This window comes from Rhineura floridana, chromosome 4 (assembly GCF_030035675.1).
Source record: "Rhineura floridana isolate rRhiFlo1 chromosome 4, rRhiFlo1.hap2, whole genome shotgun sequence".
Lineage (NCBI taxonomy): Eukaryota > Metazoa > Chordata > Lepidosauria > Squamata > Rhineuridae > Rhineura > Rhineura floridana.
The window spans coordinates 79222431-79244176 of record NC_084483.1 but is presented as its reverse complement, the minus strand read 5'-3'; the positions used below and the strand labels follow the sequence as shown (position 1 = coordinate 79244176).

General features: G+C 40.2%; 1 protein-coding gene across 4 annotated transcripts in view; it reads left to right on the top strand.

Moving 5' to 3' along the window:
• Positions 1-21746, top strand: part of ASCC3 (activating signal cointegrator 1 complex subunit 3) — a 411273-nt gene that overhangs the window by 151874 nt on the left and 237653 nt on the right. The gene's annotated exons all lie outside the window — the stretch shown is intronic.

The window sequence follows — 21746 nt, the reverse complement described above, 5'->3', positions numbered from 1 at the left end:
TGAGTATCATTTTATTTTCCCACAGTGCGTAGGGAAATCATGGTCTCTAGTTGGGGCTGCTGTTTTTAGTGCTGGCAGGTATTTTTTCCAAGAATGCTGTCGAACTACACAAGATCTGGAACATTCTAGGAAAATATAAAGTCAGTTCCACTGCCCCCCAGGTGACAATTAAAAAAGGAAAGAGTATAAATAAATAAATAAATAAATAAATAAATATGTGTGGCTACTGTGTTTATCAGAGTCTGGGGCTGGCCACACCCATTTTTTGAGGGCTGTTCATGCATTCAGCGTCCATACGTACTTGGTGCTGGAACTAGGCTTTAGGTATGTCAAGACAACATTTAAACCAATGGGATAGGACTTATTCATGACCTAATGTTCCACTGATCTTAATGGCATTAAGGTGGACTTACACCCTATACAGTAGGGTCCCGCTTATATGGTGGGTTAGGGACCAGGCCCCCGCCGTAAAGTGGAACCCATAGACTGTAATGGGGCCGTTGCGTGAAAATGACGCGAAAATGCCGCAAAATCGGCTTTAAAAGGGAATTTCCCGCCGCCGCATTAGCGGAATGCCGGAATGCGAAGCGCCAGTAAGCGGAGCCCTACTGTATGGAAACACAGGGATCCCACATAGTGTGTGTGTGTTTTAAAGGAGGCTTGTTGAGTAGGAGGATGAAACTACTTGGATGGATTGTCTCCTATGAATGCCCAAAATTGAGAATTCCTATGTTCTCTCCATTGGCCTTTGGCTATTCAGAGTCCTCCTATGTCAGATGTTGTGTTCAGCTGAGCTTACACTATATCTACAGCAGTCATCTGAACAGGCAGGCTAAGATTGGAGATCCCACCCGAGACTTCTTGGGACTTGGGAGACATCAGGAAAATAAATGGGAGCTCAACAGCAGATTACCTTTATGATTTTTATTAACATTCATTCTTTATACATTCATTTCTTTTTTATACAAATTACACATATGTCTGACCTCAGCCAGTAGATCAGAATCATAGGTCAGGATCAAAGTCCTGACTGGTTACAAGAACATTATTTATGATAGCTATAATAAATATTATATTTATTATAATATTTATAATATTATCAGGCTTATACATCAGTATAAATTGAAGTATACAGTTAACATATCTTACAGTATAATGTTCTAATAGTTCATTATACATTATACAAGTTACATTGCAATTATTGCAAGAAATCAACATCAAACAAGTTACATTTCCATGTCAATACATTTCTATCTCTTATCCAGAAAGAAATGGAATAATCTAATCCTTGTGGGAGGCAGACCTCTGGCTATCGGCCAGTGCTACGAAAGCACTGGTAAATTATTGTCCAAAACTCCTTCTGCTATAGGAGTGTTAAAGGTTATCTCATGGTGTCACTGCTGTTTGGGCACCATCCCTGAGTAACATCCCTGACCACCATCTCTGAGCAACATCTTAGATAGTAGAAGCTGATAAGCTGGTAACTAGTTAGTGATAAGCTGGTGTTACAGATCCAGAATTCCGTATAAGGGCAGCTGCAGCTGGTAGCTATGTGGCATCAGTTCTTTGTTGATAGAACAGAAAGCTGGCTGTCTTACCAGAACATCCAAAGGAGAGGGGCAGCAGAAAGAGCTTTTTTTAAATATAGGGGCTTGACTGTATACTGTATGAGGAGATCTGCATACCTGAACATGCAATATTATATACCTAAATTAACACGTTTTAAGCACTCTTGGAAGGGAAATTTTAATACATTAACTATGGGGTCAGCCCATAACAAGGTGATGCTTAAATTTCCCCCTGGCCCATTGTGCTCAAACTGAAGATTTAGGTTTTTGTATTAGTGTTTTGTAAAATTATTTTTGTTGCCAGAAATGCCAACCGTTCTGATAGCAAAAATTGTTGAATGTAATATAAACAAGACTTGTTATTCAAGTCTGTTTTTATAATGTGATCTACTAATGGGGAATGTTTTATGCTGGTGTATTTTGATTTTTTAAATAAAAGATAGTGGGGTTTTTTAAAGCGACAACCAAGAGGAGTAATGAAAATGAATATGATTTAAACATTCCTATTCTCCTAGGCATATGGGGTTTGGTGTTACAGGCTATTATGGCATTTGATGTTTATCTTGCAGTTGCATAGGAAAGATTTTTTCTTCTTCTTAGTTGACTATTATAAACAAATGTTTTTTTTAATTTATTTATTATTGTGTAGAGTATCCTTATATCTTTACTGCAAGTTGCTTTTAGACTTTGTTGTGCAAAGGAACTAATAAATAAATAAATATAATAATAATTGACTAATAAATTTAATGATGATGATATTTCAGATATGCCAAAAGACTGTTTTTTATAGGGTAAACATTTAGTGGCGGTGATAAGCAATTATTTAATGTATTATGGGGGCATATTTTGTGCCGTATTTTGTGTGTGTGTTTGGGAGACGTATTTATCTTTTGCTCTCAGAATGGTGTGAGATAAAATTATAATACCAGCTGATGTGTATTTATCTCTGTATACCATTTTCATAAAAAGGACAGGGCCCCTTTGCCCCCGTAAGCCCTGCAGTGCATTGCTCCCATGGGGAAGGCAACCCGCAAGACAGAAACCCCATCGAGGAGGCTGAAACTGCTCCCTCCCCTGCAACAGATGCAGTGTCGGTGCCATTAACCAGTCAGGCCCCAGGGTCTTCGCACATGTTGGGGACACAGTCAGGGGCAGTGATGGCCCACCCGTCTACCATCAGGCAAGAGGTGGCTGAGGCATAGGTTATGACAGGCAGGATGGTGCTGGAAGGCATGGTGCCTGTTTCCAGCAAAACGACCGGTAGAGACAGGCAAGGCCCTGATCAACAGGCTGAAACCACGGGGAATGCCTCCCACAGTGCCATCTGCAGAATGCAGAGGGACCAAGAATCCCTATCTGATGAAGAAGGCAATCTGCCTCACCCTTCCATTTTTTTCTACCAGCTCCTCTCCTGAGGCCTTTACAAGTTTTCTAGAGGAACCAATCCTTGTTCAACAGATTCAAGAGGCGGGGGGGGCAAAGGCTCTAGTCATCTTGCTCTCAAGCTCAGCCTATTCAGTTTCAACTTCCAGCTCATTCACTACAACAGTTGAAGGAACAACTTGGGGATTCTGTTTTAATGGATCTAGCTAGAAATCTCTCTGCATCTTCTGTCCCTATGCGAGTACCACCACAGGATGTATCAGCATCTTCACCCACTCAGGTACCCTCTAGAGTGCAGCCGATGCAGGACCCCCCTACAGGCCGCTCAGCTATGAACACAAATCCACCACTAAACCGTGCATCTCTGGATCCATATGACACGGCCCAAGGCAGGCACTTTCAGCCTCCGGAAGAGGCACCTCTTGACCCAGACAATGATTTAATGAACCTGGACGAAGAAGAATGGAGTGGGGATTCTGAATCTGAAGAGATTTCAACCACTAGGATATTTCAGGAGCCGCACTTCCTTCCCCTACTGTGCAAGGCAATGGAAGCTCTTACTTTATCTTCTACAGAGGATCCTCCTGCCCCCTCAACATGAAGGGTTTCAGTGGTGTGTCCAGATCCAAAACCCAAGTCTTGAGTATTGAAACTTCCTTCTCTTCTCCCCAAAGTACTCAAGTCAGAGTTCGACATCCCATTGCAATTCAAGAAGTCGGTCTCGATAGCCAACAAATATTATACACTAGAACAGCACATCATGGACTAGTTGAAAGTCCTGCTGATAGATGCTCCCATAGTGGATTTGCTGAATCCATCTTTGAATCCAAAGGACTCAGATGCTCATCTTAAAGATGCTACAGAGCGCAAAATGGACCAGGGACTCAGGAGAATCCATGAGGCCAGTGCACTCTCAATCCGGGCAGCGGCAGCCTCCTCAGCGTGTGCTCAAGCCTCCCTTCTTTGGTTGGAGAACCTGCTAGACGGCCCACAGCAAGACATGGCCCGAGTACGCAAATCTCTGCTGAAGGTCTCTCAGGCAGTCACCTTCATGGCAGATGCATCCATGGATGCCATGCAGTTTGCAGCAAGGTCACTGGCGGCAGGCATCTTCACGCGAAGAACTCTATTGCTGTGCCATTGGAAGGCAGACCCTACAGCCCACTCAAATCTCACCTCAGAGCCATATGTGGGAGGCAAGTTATTTGGGGATGACACGTTAACAAATGTCTTAGAATCTAAGGAAAATAAAAGGTCAGTGCTGTCCTCCAGGAAAAGGGAGGACTGAAGGTCCTTTCATCGTTTATTCTGTCCATATCTGTCATCACAGTCCTTTTGTGGCTCCAGGACATATGGAAGAGCGAAGGACACCCACTCCAGCCATCCGTTCTGGAATGGACAACGCAACCAGCCTAAAACACAACAATACTTTCCCAACCACTCGGGATATGGGCCCTGGTCGTGGGGAAACAAGCATCAGTTCTGACACCAGCATCCTGCCAGTAGGGGGGCATCTCCAACATTTTGCTCACCAATGGAAGGACACGTCATCAGATCAATGGGTACTATGCACCCTTCGGTGCGGCCTAAAGTTGGAGTTCACTTCCATCCCTTCGACGAGATTCATTCCATCTCCCCTATCAGCTCATCCACACAAGGGGGAAAAAGTCCTGCAGGCGATTTCCCATCTGATACAGATTGCGGCTATAGAAACTACCCCAGCAGGGGAGATACTTTTGGGAAACTACTCACTATTCTTCACCATCATGAAAAAAACAGATTGTTCAGTGCAATACCAGACCTGAAGATCCTGAACTAATACATAAAGTAGCGCAAGTTTCACATGGATACCTTATTTTCAATCAAGGAGGCCCTGAGGAAGGAAGCCTTTCGCCCTTCAGTCAACCTGAAGGAAGCCTCCCTCCATGTTCCTATTTTTTTGCCACACAGGCGCTACCTCAGATTTGCTGTGAGGCAAGACCACTTTCAATACAGGGCTATGCCATTTGGCCTGTCGTCTGCCCCCAGGGTGTTCACAAAAATCGTGGTTGCCTTGGTGACACATCTCAGGACACAGGGAGTTCATGTCTTCCCGTACTTAGACAACTTCCTGATTCGCTCCCCGTTGTTACAAAAGGCCTGGGAGTACCTCCACGTCACCTTGGCATCCCTGAAGGGCCAAGGCTTCCTGATCAACGAAACCAAAAGTCAGCTATTTCTCTCTCAGTGCATAATACATCTAGGAGCCACCATAGACTTGCAGAAGGGAATCTTAAGGTTGTCCCAAGAAAGAGTAAACAAGATACACAGGGCAGCGTCAAAGGTCCTGTCCTCTGATTCTGCAGATCTGATGCAATTGGTGGCGCTTCTGGGGTTGATGGTTTCCACCTTCCAAACTATGCCTTGGGTGCGACATCATTCACACGTACTCCAGTGGGCGCTTGTGCCCTTCCAAAGCAACATTGCATCCGGACACCATCGCAGAGTGGCACTGTCACCACAGCTCTGTCAATTGCTGCTATGGTGGGTTCATGAACCCAACCTGTTGAGAGGAGTTCCATTCCATTATCCACCTCGAACCTTGATCATGTCAGATGCCAGCCTATCAGGCTGGGGAGCCATCTGTGGTCAGATGGTGCAGGGCACATGGACGCCACAGGAATCCATACTGCCAATCAATCTCCTCGAACTTTGAGCTATCTGTCTGGCCCTCAGGCACTTCACGGAGTTCAGGTGGTTGGGGATGGTGCTTGTCAGAACAGACAATTTGTCAGCCAAATCTTATTTAAACTACCAAGAGGACACCACCTCCAGAAAGAAGCCTCTCTTCCAGTGGGTGGAGAAGAATGTGGACTTGATATTGGCAGAATACCTCAAGGGGGAGTACAACAACCAAGCAGATTGGCTCAGTCAAGAGAGACTGAATCAGGGAGAATGGAAGCTTCTCCTGGGGGGCTTCAACAGTACAGGTGGACCTATCTGCCACCAGTCGCAGTCGACAGGTAAGCAGATTCTTCTCCAGGTATGTGATGCCAGAGGTGGAGGGGATAGATGCGTTGATATCCCAGTGGCCTCCAGGCCTGTTGTACACCTTCCCACCACTACTGATTATTCCCAGGGTAATCCAAAAGATCCGAGCTGAAAGGGCAACAGTTCTACTAGTAGCCCCCTGGTGGCCGAGGAGACCTTGGTTCCCGGATCTCCTCGACCTGTCGGTGGAACCCCCGTGGCAGATTCCACTAAGGGAGGACCTGCTTTCTCAAGGATAGCTTCTTCATTCATAGTCAGGGTGGTTGGTGCTTCATGTATGGAGTTTGAGCTGACGCGACTCCTAAAGAGGGGGTTGGACTTGATGGCCTTATAGGCCCCTTCCAATTCTGCTATTCTATGGTTCTATGATTCCCCCTCCAAGTGCTGGAAACCATGATGGCTTCTAGACACCCATCCACAGTCAGAATATACGAGGGCACATAGAAGACCTTCTCAGTCTGGGCGCAGAAAAAAGGAATTCTTCCACAGAAAGTGGGTATCAACAAGATACTATATTTCCTACAGGATGACTTATCATTGGGCCTCAGACCAAACACCCTGAGGCACCAGGCTTTGACATTATCATCAATACTCTCAAGATCTCGAACAACCCACTCAGATCTCATCCTTTCATCAAACATTTTCTTAAGGGGGGCAACTATATCGGCGCCACCTATGGTGCATTGCTACCCGACCTGGGACCTACACAAAGTGTTAATGGTCATTCAAAAACGTCCATTTGAACCTTTAAGTCAAACTTCTCTCTACTATCTACTATCCTTTAAGGTCTTGTTTCTTGTGGCCATTACTTCAGCCCATAGTAGAGTGTTTGAGCTGAATGCCCTGTCTGTGCATAAGTTTTTGTGTTTCATAAGGATCGAGTAGTCCTCTGCACAGTCCCTTCCTTTCGTCCCATAGTTCTGTCTACCATCCATTGCCAACAAGAACTGGTACTGCCATCCTTCTGTCCTAATCCTGTTCACCCCACAGAGAAGGCTTGGCACTCTATGTGAGGAGAGCACTTAAAGTGTATATTTCAAAGACAAAGTCAATTCAGAAAACAGATATTTTGTTTGTATCCTTTCACCCAGCTCCTCTGGGGAATAAAGTTTCCTCTTCTACACTAGTTAGGTGGATCAAAGCATGCATTTCCTTGGCATATGCTTCTCTAAGGCTGGCCCGGCCAGCCAGAACAGTGGCCATGAGAGCGGCAGCCACATCAGTGGTGTTTTCTCGCAATGCCCCTCTGATAGAGATTTGTAGGGCAGCTACATGGGCCACTCCTAATACTTTTATTAAACATTACAAGCCTTTGGGAGGAGAGTGCTACAGCACGTCCTCTCAGACCACTAGTATTTGCAGCCCAGTGATATTCCCACCCTACATAGGTTAGCTTTGGTATGTTCCACCTGGTATCATCTTTTACATGCACAGGAGAAGAGACATTTGGTCTTACCGTGAAATTGGTCTTCTCTCTGCATGTCAAAAGATGATATCAGGGCCACTCCCTAGGACGGCTGGGCTGCCATTATGATCACACATAGTCCTTTGGCAGAGAGCGTATGAATACAGTAGGGCCCCGCTTTTCGGCGGCCCGCTAATACGGTGACTGAAATTAGAGTAAGGCCCCACTCATATGCGTTTGTTCCACTTTTACGTTGTTTTTTGGGCATCAGGTACCATTTTATTGACGGAGTTCCGCTTTTCAGCAGGTTTTGCTTTTAGGCAGGGGTCTGGAACGTAACCTGCTGTATGAGTGGGGCCCTATTGTACTGTTGTCTTGTTCTATTAGTGTGTTTCCTATCCTTTCTTCCTTGTTTATTGGCTTGTTATGGAGAACTGAGGCAAGAACAGGCACAGACCAGGAAGGACCAACAGTGCTCTTTTGCCCTCAACTGCCCTCAACTGCTACCCACCTGATATCATCTTTTGACATGCACAGAGAAGACCGATTTTACTGTAAGACCAAATGTCTTTTTCTCTCACCTCTTTGTCTTCCTCTGTTCCTTCCCTGTTTCCTTCCTGTTTCTTGTGCAGCAACTGGGCTTAGAAAAAAGTTTCCATGGGTATCCATGGAAACTTGTTTTTTCTAAGAATATTTCCTATATGGAGGCCAGGTTAAGAAAAGGTGGCTGCAGGTCAGATAAAAAACTGTGGAACAGTAGTTTCCTATTCTTGTTCTAATGTGTAAGAATTTATTATAGAGGTCACTGGTCCTTTTAGGCCTGGCGAGTGTCATAAGCAGCACCCTATCTGGTCACTTGTTGCTGAATCATTATGCTGGGGAGGCAGAGCACACACCCAAATCTCTTTTCTGAGGGATCTATGTAAAAGTGTGATCCAGTAAAATTTCTGTGAACCTTGGAAGGCTGAAAGAGGAAGTGAGAAAGAACTGTATGTACAGTTTCTCAAGGGAGAAAAAGATAACCACTCTCATCACCTCATGACCAAGGGAGCAATGAGTGGAGCAGCTCAGAGGCTTCATGGGCACAGGGGAAGACCTCAAGGGCACCATGATGTCCATGGGCGCCACATTAGTGATTCCATATAAGCCATACGTGAGAGAGGTTGTAGAAATATAATAATGATTCTTGGCTTTGACTAAATGTATTAGCACTTTTCAACATTTGGAACTCAACTGTCTGAAGGCCTTACTAGGGGCCAAACTAACTATCAATGTGTCTTTCCATCTAATGCAGCCTTTCCCACCAGTGTGCCTCCAGATGTTGTTGGACCACAACTCCCATCTTCCTGACCATTGGCAATGCTAGCTGAGGCTGATGGGAGTTGTGGTCCAACAACATCTGGAGGCACAGTGGTTGGGAAAGGCTAATCTAATGCATTCAAATGGCAGCTGCTGGAAGCAATGTTCACAGCAGTCAAGGAGGGAGACCTTCTTTCCCTGTTGCAGACCTGTTGAGCATCACCCATTTAAAACTGCTATTTGCATTGTGGGGGAAACTCCTATTGGGCCAATGGGGTTTTCTTCTCAATGCAGATAGCAACTTCAAAAGAACAAGTTTCATCAGGACCTCAGTAGCAGAGGAAAGGGTTAAACTCTCTCCCCTTGCCTGCAGTATCCTGATAACTTTGTCTCACGCACACTTTTAAAAGTGCACATTAAATGAAAGGATGTGTTCAGTGTCATGTCCAGTTCAGTTCCACTGGCTTTCCATCTGTGGTGGACCAAAAAAAGAAATCCTCTGATGCAAGGGGAAGGGAGACTGTAATTTGAAGGTTTCTGAAGGGGTTTACTAATTTGTTAGAGGTACTTTATTTTGGCATCAATTTGCCACTACTTCAGATGACTAAACATGCTAGTGGTATATTGGTATTGATAGAATGAGAACAATGTCATAAAAAAAGTATTTGGAAGCAATGCATTTTTCTGAACTCAAAACTAGAATTGGATTTATTATTACCTACTTTCCTGCAGCTACTATGCTATAGTTTGTGATAGACTCTTTGACAACTTGATAAAATTATATCTGTAGGTTGTCCTTTATCTACTCTTCTTAGCTCTTCAAAGAACATACCATCCTAACAAGGCATAATTTACACGTCTGCAATTCATGGTGGTTAGGTTCAGTCACTTTACTGTAATACAGGTTGTAGTGTGATATTCAACTGATGTTGTATGTTGGTGTGTATTAATAGATGTTGAATGTATTATTGCCATTAAAGAATAAGGACAGTAGGAGGTAGTTTTATTCTACATAGGCATGAGTTATGACAGATGGAAGAAAATCTTTTCATGTTGATTTTTCAACTGTCCTGCTCTGCAAGACTTCGAGCTCTCCTTGGCTACTGGGAAATTAAAAGTTGGCGAATCAGCCTTTAATTTTTATCCATCTGTTCAAACTAATGAGATGTCTCATTTGTAGGCTTCGCTTTGAATTAGTAGATGCAAGTGCATTGATAGCATTCTTCCCTGAACCCCTCCTCCTGTGTTAACTTGCTGAAAAGGATCATAATAGATGTCTGAGTCTCATTGTGCTTTTTCCTCTTTTATGGAAATCTTGTAAAAACAAGTTGGGGGTGGGTGGGAAACCGGCACACAAAAACCCTTTCTGTTGCATACAGTGTTGACTTGCTTTTCTGGTAGCATTTACCAAAGTTGTAGATTTCTAAAACTACCTTTGTACTAGAGCACTACCTGCTCCAATAAGATTTCTATTCAAAAATGTCTTGAAACTGCTCTGACTGAAATATCAAAACTCTCACAAGATTCTGAATATGACATCAGCTGCTATTTTCACTTAGCTTTCCAGATGGTTAACTATCTCCCTCCCCCAAAGACTATTTTCCTGTATCTGTTAGTTTAATATGTAATTTTTGCTTTCTTCTCTCTGCTATTTGGGAAAAATAGAAGAAAAGTTCCTTAGTTTCTCTTTGTTCTGTTAGTAGCATGCTTGTCGGGAGCCTATTGTTTTCAAATGGAAGTTCAGGGTCCATGTTAAGTTATTTCTACCCCAAGACTAGTATGATTAGTCTTGGGCAGAAGAGGTCAATATATTGGTGAAATGGGCTGAGCTAGAGAGGATTTTGTAAAATAGGGAAGATATCTTTGGAGAAAAGTGGCGTTCCATTTCCTATAGCTCCCTGTGACTGTTTTGCTGGAAACAGTGTGTAAAGTCCCTTCCAAAGGAAGCCAGCCAGAGCCAAGCAGTACATTAGGATACAACTGCATATTATGCCCAGCATGGTAGTGGTTGGGGGGGGATGACACCAATTGTGAGTTTTCCCTCCCCTCTTCTAGCAGCCAGTGATCTGGACCTGGAGTGGGTATGCTCATATTTGTCTTGATTTAATATTTGTACCTTGCTTTTCCATCAACTAAGTTGAACTCAGAGCAGCTCACAACAACAATAAAGCATTAGCAAACAAAAACACCCCTAATTACGGTAAATGAATCGGAACAATAAATCAGAACAGTATGGTGTTGACATAATGGAGTAGGGAGACATAATTGAAGGGGTGTCAGAGTATACTCATCTGTTTCAGGGATGGGAAACCTCAGGCCTGCGGGTCCAATGCAGATCTCCCAACCTCTCTCTGTGGTCCTTGAGACTTCCAAGACTTAACCCCCTCTCCTTAGCCTACTGTGCAAGGGTAAAATATGAGAGGAAGGGCTAGATATACATTTTATTATTATTATTAATAATAATTATTAATAATTAATAATAATTAAAAGTCAAATGTGTCACTCTGCCCACTTTTTCTTCTGGCCTTGCCCACCATTGCCATGTTGCTCTCAGAAGGGAATGCAGCCCTCAGGCTGAAGAAGGTTCCCCACCCCAGTCTTAACTGAAGGGCTGTCCAGTCCAAATCTGGTTTAAAGATTAGGAACCATAAGAAGGGAAAGCAGGGGCCTTAGCATTGCCCATCAACAGCACCTAGGCAGCAGACTGCGTAGGAACATAGGTCACTGGTCTGTCCAACTATGGTTACATAATTACTCTTTAAACTAGAGGAATTATTTCTAAATTTACATCTATACATATAAATTAGCATATGTAATTTTTATGCAAACCAGTGTCCTTTTTTGTCCTCTGTTTTAGTTATGTTGCCCTTGTTTTTGGCAATGGGTAAGTGACCACCTTGTCACCGTCTGAGTTGCATGAAGGAAGAGAGGGAACAAATTCATCAGTGGTGCTGGACAGCATGCAAGCAACACATGTTATATAGGCTGTCCTTTGCTGGTTAACTGCGGAAACCCTTTTTGCTGTTGGTGCATCCTTCATTTTTTATGGGATGTTTTATGTGGGTACTTCTGTTGGACACTGTGTACTTCTATACAAAGTAAAAGTAAAATATAAATTCAAAACATTCAACATCTGTAATACATGTTGATTCTTTCATGTTCCTTGTCATATTGGGGTGGAGGTTGTGTGCATCCTTAAAATTCTTAATGTAATAGACTAATGCATAATGATGCTTTAACATTTAATGCTGAAGTAATAACTGCTGTTAAGAACATCCGTCTTTGGTTCCTCTGCATATTACAGGGTTTTTTTTTATTACAGGGGTTTTTTTATAGACAGAAACTGCAGAAATGAAGAGCAGTGGCAATGCTGAGTACTATCTTCTATACTAATGATTACATTTTAGTTTTGACCTGCTTGCAACTTCTTCTAATTTCACACATGGATGTTTTCTGATGTATAAACTGCAGTGCACGCACTTGTAGTTTGTGTGTGGTGTTTTTAAGGGAAATTTTGATGCAAGAGGAGTTTGGTGTCCCATATTATAGAACTGTGCATTCAGAACTGGCTAGAATTGCTTCTTGTCAACAAGACAGCTTAGATTTTCAAATCACTTCGCATTAGGAATAGTCCCAAGAAGCAGAGAGCTGCAAAATGCATCATGTTTTTCATTTGCTATACTGATGATACATTTTTGAGCTCCATTACTTTCTTGTGCATATTATTTATACTTGCCAACCCTACCCATACAGCTCACATAACCTTGTAAAATAGTCAGCCTAACAGTTGATTGTCCCTACCACAGTACTGCTTCCTCCTTTTGCACCTATTCCCACCAACAACTTGTGTTCATTTCTCTTCCTGGATCCTTTGTTGAACGCCTTTGTAGTTGGTGCTTGAGAGCTTGCCCCAACTCCCAAAACAGCCATCTTATAGGTCTGGGAAAATACAGTTTGTCCTTTAGATCAGAGAGCAATAGCTAGTGAGTGCTGTATGGAATGTGCTTGGTAGATTGTTAGGAATTACCTGATGGCAAGAATATCCAAGGGGTACATTTTAAGGGTTTTAATTTAGGATAGGAAAGCCTTTGTTTCTGAACCACGAGCTGTCTTCAAGATGACCTTAAATTTATTCAGTCATGTACGACAAGACAATGAAAGAGAATCTCCTGTGTGTGTGAAGGGATGGGCCCATACTTGAGCAGGCCTACAAGTGAATGCTGGCTATTTAGTGGACACAAGGATTGGAGCTGAACTAGGGGTGATAAAGTTCAAATTCCCACATCTATGAAGCTCACTGGGACCAGCCACTTTTTCTCAGCCTAACCTGCCCTTCAGCCTTATTGTAAAGATAATATGGGGATGGCCTTATGTATACTGCCCTAAGCTTTTGTGAGAAAAAGTGGGATACAAATGTCATAAAGATGATTGGTGTTATAATTTATTATTTATTAACAATTAGAATAATAAATATATTCATTTCTTACTCTGGGAGCTCAGAGCACATAGACTTTTTACCTGGCTTCTCATCGAGGCAAGGACATTTTTATCATTTTAACTCTCACACCATAAGTGAAGCCAGAGGGAGTGTTACATTGGGGTCTGATGGGAGAGCTCTAGCTATGGCAGCATTTCTACCGGGAGTTCTTGCCAGCCAGAAATGCTGATATTGCTAAGCATCCAAGGAAGGGGGTTGGCCAATTCAGAGAACAAACCCTCATTTTCCATTCTGGCACAGACAGCCTATAAAGTTGATGATAACTTATATTGTCCATAGAAGTTGCTTCTGTTGCTAGGTTAAAGAGCTGCGCTAGTTATTAGTATGCCATTCAGATGAAGCATTTCTAGATAATGTTTAAGACACAGGATTTAAGAGAGCAACCATCAGGCAAAATGAATTTGACAGATGATTTAATTTGTAAGGAACAAGGATTTAAATTTATTTATTGGTTGGTTTCCTGCTGTTAATTGAGCTTAACAAACATCAGGCAGAAAAGAACTGAATAAGTTTAGTTACGAAAAGTAACTACTGACAACATTTCTATAGCTACAGACAAATAATTTTATAAACTGTGTTCGCTGGGAGGCCTTTAAAATGTGTTCATTATTTAAACAGATTCAAGGTGATTTTGGTAAGAACTGTATTGATTCACTTGCTTAATCAGATTTCCTTTTAGTCTACTCAAATATGCATTTCCTTTTAATTTGTATGTTTACTTTAACTCTGTCGCAATATATAGATGATTAATTTCTCTTTTACTCTACCCAGGACCAATCTAGAAGTGACATTAACGGTGTAATCCCATGCATGACTACTCAAGCCCTAATGAGCTCAGTGAGCTTTACTCCTAGCTAGTCATATATATAGGATTGCTGCCTAAAAGCATATTTGCATTTATGGGTATGTTTTAAAATAACGGGTGATGGTATTGGTGTTGTGGGGTCGGGGGGATGCTGATAATTAATCTGGATTGTGGCAGGTGCCACTGGGGAATTCCACGTCAATACCAATAGTAGTTCACAAAAGTCATTTTCATCACAACTGTACTAGGAAAGGAAAGAGTGAAACTCCCTTCCTGCTGTGGTGACTATTTGTTATTTTTAAAAAGTCCTTAGTATGTCTGTTCCAGTTTAAGTAACATTCTTCCTTCCTTCATGAAAAGACTGTTGTTAGTGGCATCCCCTTTTTTACATTATTAATTTCCTGGTTTGGCTTATGGCTGAGCCATGGTGTTGGAGGAAAGTGCTGCTGTCATGGCTAGCCCCTGCTTGCTGTGTAGCCCCAGGAAGGATACATATGAGCGAGACATTCCTAGGTACTGCAGTTACACGAGTATACTTAAATAAACACTGGGATTTGCCACTCTATCCGTTCTGGCCTCTGGATTGGGTTTGGTATAGCTATATGTTTCTGTTATTCAACCATACCTGACGTTTCTGAATCTTTTCATGTGCCAGAATTGGCCTGTGGATATAGTGGTGTAATCTGCTTTTCTCACAGCAGCCTTTGCAGTCTTGGATTTGTTTGTTGTGACCAGTAGCGCAGAAGTGAGAAAAGTGGCAGATGACTTCAGCCTTCTGAGATGAGGCAAGAAACTTGAAGTGACTTGAAGGCATAAAAATACTGTTCAGCTGGTATGCACCTGGGGATGCTGGAAAATGAGCCAAGGTTTTTAAATAAATTTAAGGTTATTTTTCACCTTCTGCTTTTAGCAGGGTGCCAAATGCCAGGTAGGGCACACTCATGGTAGGCAGAAGATCAAACCATCGGTAACTTTCTTTGTAGCCTGCCTTTCTATATTTTCTATATACATTGCTGTCTTAGCATTTCACAACAGAGCATGGAAAAATCAAGTGTGTAAGTCATGTTAAGAGTCCATTATGTGTGTGTATATATATGAATAGATTGCATATATTCCTTGGCAGTCATGCTAGTTGTATGTGTAGCCCAAAATGGACATTTTGTGATTTCCTTTTGGATCAGAGTTTGGGACCCTTCAGATGTTGTAGGATTCCAACTCCCATAAGACCCAGACAGCATGGCCAATCTTGTAGTCCAACAGCTACTACTGAAGGGCCACAGGTTCCCTCCTCCCTGTTTTATGGTATGTACCATATGCTAACAGATTTGTTTATTTTAATATTATTAGAGCAATTGTTGAAGATAATCTGTTTTAGCACGGGCAGTTAGTACCTGTGCTCTTTATAGTTTTAGGAGACATACAGAAAGTATTATACATTCCTACCAATATTAGCAATACTATACTGCAGTAATCCTGTATGTATGAGAACATATGGGGGGGTGAACAATGATGTCTTGCTTAGAGATGTGAAGGCCCGGAAAAAAATTGGAAAAAGTTGGGGGGGAATGGGTTTTTTGCCGGGGTGGGGTGGGGTTCTGAAGACTTTTTGGGGGTTTTTCCAAAAAAAATGAAGAAAAATGGATTATGGAATGTTTTATTTTAGCATGATGAATAAAATGTTTCATTAAATCTTGGTTTCCCCCCCCCTTCTCAATTCTTTTTTGGGAATGGATGCTTTATGTCTGCTTGACATTGTGGAGAGCTAGCAGAGACATCAGTAATTTTCTTTGTTATTAATGTTGATGGTTTCTTCTGTTTTTTAAAAAATAATGTTTTTTACCTGCTCCTCATAAATTGGCAAAACGAAAGAGGCTCCTTACAGTTCAGGATCTTGTAGATCCATTTGTTACAAAAAAAAGTAAATTCAATTTGTAATAATTGTTTGAATAAAATGTACTTTTAATATACCAAATGTGATAATTTTATGCCAAACCAACTTGTACATAATTGTACATTTGATGCTGCTGAAGTAACAAAGTGACTTTGAATCTGTGATGATGATGGACTGCCTTCAAGTTGATTCTGACTTATGGCGACCCTATGAATAGGGTTTTCATGGTAAGCGGTATTCAGAGGTGGTTTACCATTGCCTCCTTCTGAGGCTGAGAGACAGTGACTGGCCCAAGATCACCCAGTGAGCTTCATGGCTGTGTGGGGATTTGAACCCTGGTCTCCCATGTCGTAATCCAACACCTTAACCAATGCACCACACTAGCTCGATCTGTAAGAAGTGCTAATATTGTGGGGTTTCTTTCAATTTTTCTGAAAATTTCTGTTTTTTTCTGAAAAACAAAATGGAAAAAAAAGATTTTCCCCCCATGGCTTCAAAATTTCCAGAAATTTTACATCTCTAGTCTTGCTACATGAAGCAAGAATTCTTGCTGGTATTTCAAAAATTATCAGTTGTCTTCTTGCAGCAGTGGGTTCATTCCAGAGTTGCATGTAATTTTGAATGATAACCCTTCAAATTCATTGGTGTCTACAGAAACGTGGTGGTTAGCTGTCTAATGACTAAAATTTGCAAGGCAATAGGCTAGCCACTCTTGCTTAATTTTTTGGTACAAGAATGGACACTGCTGTTTCTATATTTTGAATTATGTTAACCTACCAGGAGGAGTCTGTAAAATATTAAGTAATCAGTTGGTGTCACAGTAAAGAATCAAAGAAAGGAAGGAAACTCTCCAAACTGTGAGTGGGCTACAAAATGACCAATGGGATTCAATATGAGTAAGTTCAAGCACACATTTGATAAAAAGCAAAACACGTCCTGGCTTGAATCCTATGTTTTCACTCCATGAATGGAAGGTGGGTTCCCTTTGGTGTGCTGAATATTCCTTCACACAATAAAGCTTAGAATACTAGCCAGCATTTATTTATGTTTTTGTAACAACATGCCTTTTATGCAAATCTACAGGGTGGCCATTTTTGGAATGCTATTCCCATTTCTGGTTACCTTATCTCAGAAAAGATAACATAGTACAAAAAATGTACAGAAAAATCAGTAAAATGAAAAGCGGATCAGAACTCCTTTCCTCTGAGAAATGGTTCAGGCTCTTTACTTTAAACCAGTGAAGAGGAACTTTTGTCCTATGGGCCATATGTGGTCCTCTGAAGCTTCACATCTCTCCTCCTTGTCCCAGGGCCTCTCCTTGTCAGCTACCATGGTGGCTGAGAAAGAAAAGGAGGCAGCACAGAAAAGTAGCAAATTGCAGGCACAGGGCCCCCAATCCGTTTTGGGCTCTGGCATGGAGTTAAAGAACTTTAACCCTTTGTCCCCCATTGTGGTCCCAATCTGGATTGGGGCCCACTATGTGTGAAGTTTGCATTACCCAATGCAAATTGCAGACGCAGGGTCCCCAATTCAGATTGGGGCCATGAGGGAGTGCAAAGGGTTAAAGACTTGCTATCTCCCCATATCATGAACTCAATACAAACTGAGCCCCAGTACCCAGCCAAAGGTGGAAACAAAAGTATTTTAATAGCTGCCCGACGTGTTTTGGATAGAGAGATCCGTTTATCAAGGGCAGTTAAACATCTCACAATACTGTCTCATCAATATGGCCAACTAACAGTTGGGTTTTCACTGGGAAGGCACTTTGAGGGTTCCCCTTCTCCTTGTTGCTGTTCTTTTGGGTACCTCTCTCTTTGCTTTCCCGCAGGAGTTGTGGTACATCACCTGTACTCCTTGGAGAAAGCATAATGTAAAGGTGATCAATACATATATAAATTAAGTATTATGCTAAGACTATTTGTCTAGTTAATAGTAGTTGGTTGAGTTTAAGCTGTGATTTAAAATATTCTGTAAACAAATGTTGCAAGTAAGCCATTAAAATTAAAAATAAGTTGTCATATGCAGTGGTAATTTGGTGTTTTATGATGCACTGGGGATTTCCTTAAACATAGTTGGTAGCTAACTTCTTTCCTGTTTTTGAATGTATTGTTTCCATTTTTATACTTCAGTTAATTCTGAGTGCATTGGTTTAATTCACTTTTATCTTTAAAGAAAACTTTTAAGCATTTGGTTGCTGCAGATGACCACATAAAATAATTGGAAAGAAGATTTTTGTATTTCAGTGTCTGTAATTTAATTAGATGTAACTACAACATGCTTTTAATTCAGGATTTTATGTTCTAAAGGTGTAGTGAATATGCCATTAGTGATGATCATGCATGCTGACTGATGATGAATGCATTCTTTCTATTTTTTAAAATAAAAAGTAGATTGTGAAAATATAAATTACACCTCAGGCTTTTGAGCTCCAAAGGTTTCCTTTGAAAATTAAATGCTTTGCTATTTGTATTCTAGAATTTTCTTCAATCAAGCGAGTGTTAGGACTTATATTTTAAATTGTTTTTATATTGTTTTGAATTTTAAAATTGTGTTTTAAATTGTTTTTAAAATATGTTTTTAAATTGTGTACTTTTTAAAATGTTTTTGATTGCTGTAAACCACCCAGAGAGCTTCGGCTGTGGGGCGGTATACAAGTTCAATCAATCAATCAATCAATCAATCAATCAATCAATCAATCAATCAATCAATCAATCAATCAATCAATCAATCAATCAATCAATCAATCAATCAATCAATCAATCAATCAATCAATCAATCAATCAATCAATCAATCAATCAATCAATCAATCAATCAATCAATCAATCAATCAATCAATCAATCAATCAATCAATCAATCAATCAATCAATCAATCAATCAATCAATCAATCTATCTATCTATCTATCTATCTATCTATCTATCTATCTATCTATCTATCTATCTATCTATCTATCTATCTATCTATCTATCTATCTATCTATCTATCTATCTATCTATCTATCTATCTATCTATCTATCTATCTATCTATCTATCTATCTATCTATCTATCTATCTATCTATCTATCTATCTATCTATCTATCTATCTATCTATCTATCTATCTATCTATCTATCTATCTATCTATCTATCTATCTATCTATCTATCTATCTATCTATCTATCTATCTATCTATCTATCTATCTATCTATCTATCTATCTATCTATCTATCTATCTATCTATCTATCTATCTATCTATCTATCTATCTATCTATCTATCTATCTATCTATCTATCTATCTATCTATCTATCTATCTATCTATCTATCTATCTATCTATCTATCTATCTATCTATCTATCTATCTATCTATCTATCTATCTATCTATCTATCTATCTATCTATCTATCTATCTATCTATCTATCTATCTATCTATCTATCTATCTATCTATCTATCTATCTATCTATCTATCTATCTATCTATCTATCTATCTATCTATCTATCTATCTATCTATCTATCTATCTATCTATCTATCTATCTATCTATCTATCTATCTATCTATCTATCTATCTATCTATCTATCTATCTATCTATCTATCTATCTATCTATCTATCTATCTATCTATCTATCTATCTATCTATCTATCTATCTATCTATCTATCTATCTATCTATCTATCTATCTATCTATCTATCTATCTATCTATCTATCTATCTATCTATCTATCTATCTATCTATCTATCTATCTATCTATCTATCTATCTATCTATCTATCTATCTATCTATCTATCTATCTATCTATCTATCTATCTATCTATCTATCTATCTATCTATCTATCTATCTATCTATCTATCTATCTATCTATCTATCTATCTATCTATCTATCTATCTATCTATCTATCTATCTAATCTATCTATCTATCTATCTATCTATCTATCTATCTATCTATCTATCTATCTATCTATCTATCTATCTATCTATCTATCTATCTAATCTATCTAATCTATCTAATCTATCTATCTAATCTATATTCAAGAGGTCTAGTCCAGCCTCACAAATTTAATAGAAAAGGTATAATGAGAATTAAAGTCAAGAGCTATAAACATTTAAATTCTAGCACAAATAACAAATGACATGAGAGAGATGTGATGTGTCAGTTGTCAAGTTCACAATGCTAAACTATGGTTTAGCAAGATATGCATGAATAGGACGAAACTGCAGAGATCCTCAGGCTAGCATACTACTTCTGTTCCTGTCCTCCTTCCATATGGCTGAGAGAAAGGCTTCAGAAGTATTTATTTTTTACTTCACTCACTGCATCTTGGCTTGTGTTGTCCTGACCAGAGAATTTAGTTTAATCAAATTTTGGAATGTAGTTTCCTATTTATGGTTAGTTGAAACAAGCCAGCTAACCTTGGTTAGGGATAAACTGACCTTGGTTAGGGAAAAACTGACCTTGATTAAGGATAAGCCATTCCTGGTCCAGATGATAAGCTGAGACTCAAAGTAAAAGCTACTAGAGTCCTTCATCCAGCTGTGTGGGAGAGGTGACCTGCATGTTTGAATTATTTGATACTATATTTATATGTGAATTTGTTTTGTATACCAACTTCTGGGCTCTTTGAGTACAACACCTGTAAACATATACTTTGCAATCATTTCAGTCATCCTTTTCATGTATGTTGTCATGAGATGTTCTAATTAAATCACCTGTGATGGTGTCCTCTAGTAGCGCTACACTTGAAAGCTTTCCTGTTTGGGGTGTAATTTTATTTATGAAACTAATGAAGAAATAAAGATTGAATAGCACTTGAAATACAATGGTCAAGAAAAATAATAATTACAATATTGCTGACAAGCTTCAAAATTGATAGGTGTTGATTATTTGTATCTCAAACAAGTTGGCAGGTAGTTCTGCCATTTTCAAGGCAGGTGTGCAGTCTTGCTGAAATAGTGCTTGCTGCCATACATGTTGCTTTTCAACAAATGTTGAAGGGGCAAGAGCAGCTCTGTAAATCTAGGCAGCTAGATGTAAAGTTTGTACTGAGCACAAAATAAAGATGTCTTGCTTGCTTGTTATCAGCTAGCCATTTTATAGGACTGAATTAAATTAGGTTGTAATTTGGAAGTAGTTTGCTGTGGGTGGACAAGTATACACAAACCTAGGAAAGTTTTAGTGTCAAAAGGGGCAGTGAAGAAGTTCCTGGTTAAAAGGATTTTCAGCACCTGCCATGGTCATGGAGAATATTGGCTGTAACAGGGTTCAGAGGTAATGTCAAGCACTGAAGAGATTTGTTAGCAAGCAAATAAGTCCATTGAAGAAAACAATAAGTGGGTGACGGAGAGGCAGACATGAAGTCCTCTAAAATTCTGCTTCGCTTTACTAAAGATATACTGTATATTCCGGCGTATAAGACGACTGGGCGTATAAGACGACCCCCAACTTTTCCAGTTAAAATATAGAGTTTGGGATATACTCGCCGTATAAGACTACCCCTGCTTATGACATGCAGGTACTTAGCAGGAAAACTGTCACTTATAAACTTATAAATATTAATATTTGGATTGTCCAGTTGTTTTGTTTTTGTGCCTAGGAATTACCACCAAAAACTGGGGAAAGATGTGAGAAATCTTTTTTTTAAAAGCAATATTAAATGCCTAGACTCTAGTTTCCAACACTATGGAGTATTTATTGATTGATTAAGAGAATTTATATCCTGCCCTTTTGCTGTTAAAAACAGAGCTCAGCACAGCTTACAAATATAGTAAAAACAATAAAAATACACAATCAGAGAAAAACAAGCCAAAATGTTAGGAAAAGGAGTTCTAAATACTGTTGCAGCAAGTTTTACAAGTTCCTCTAGTATTCCACTGGTGCAGGCACTC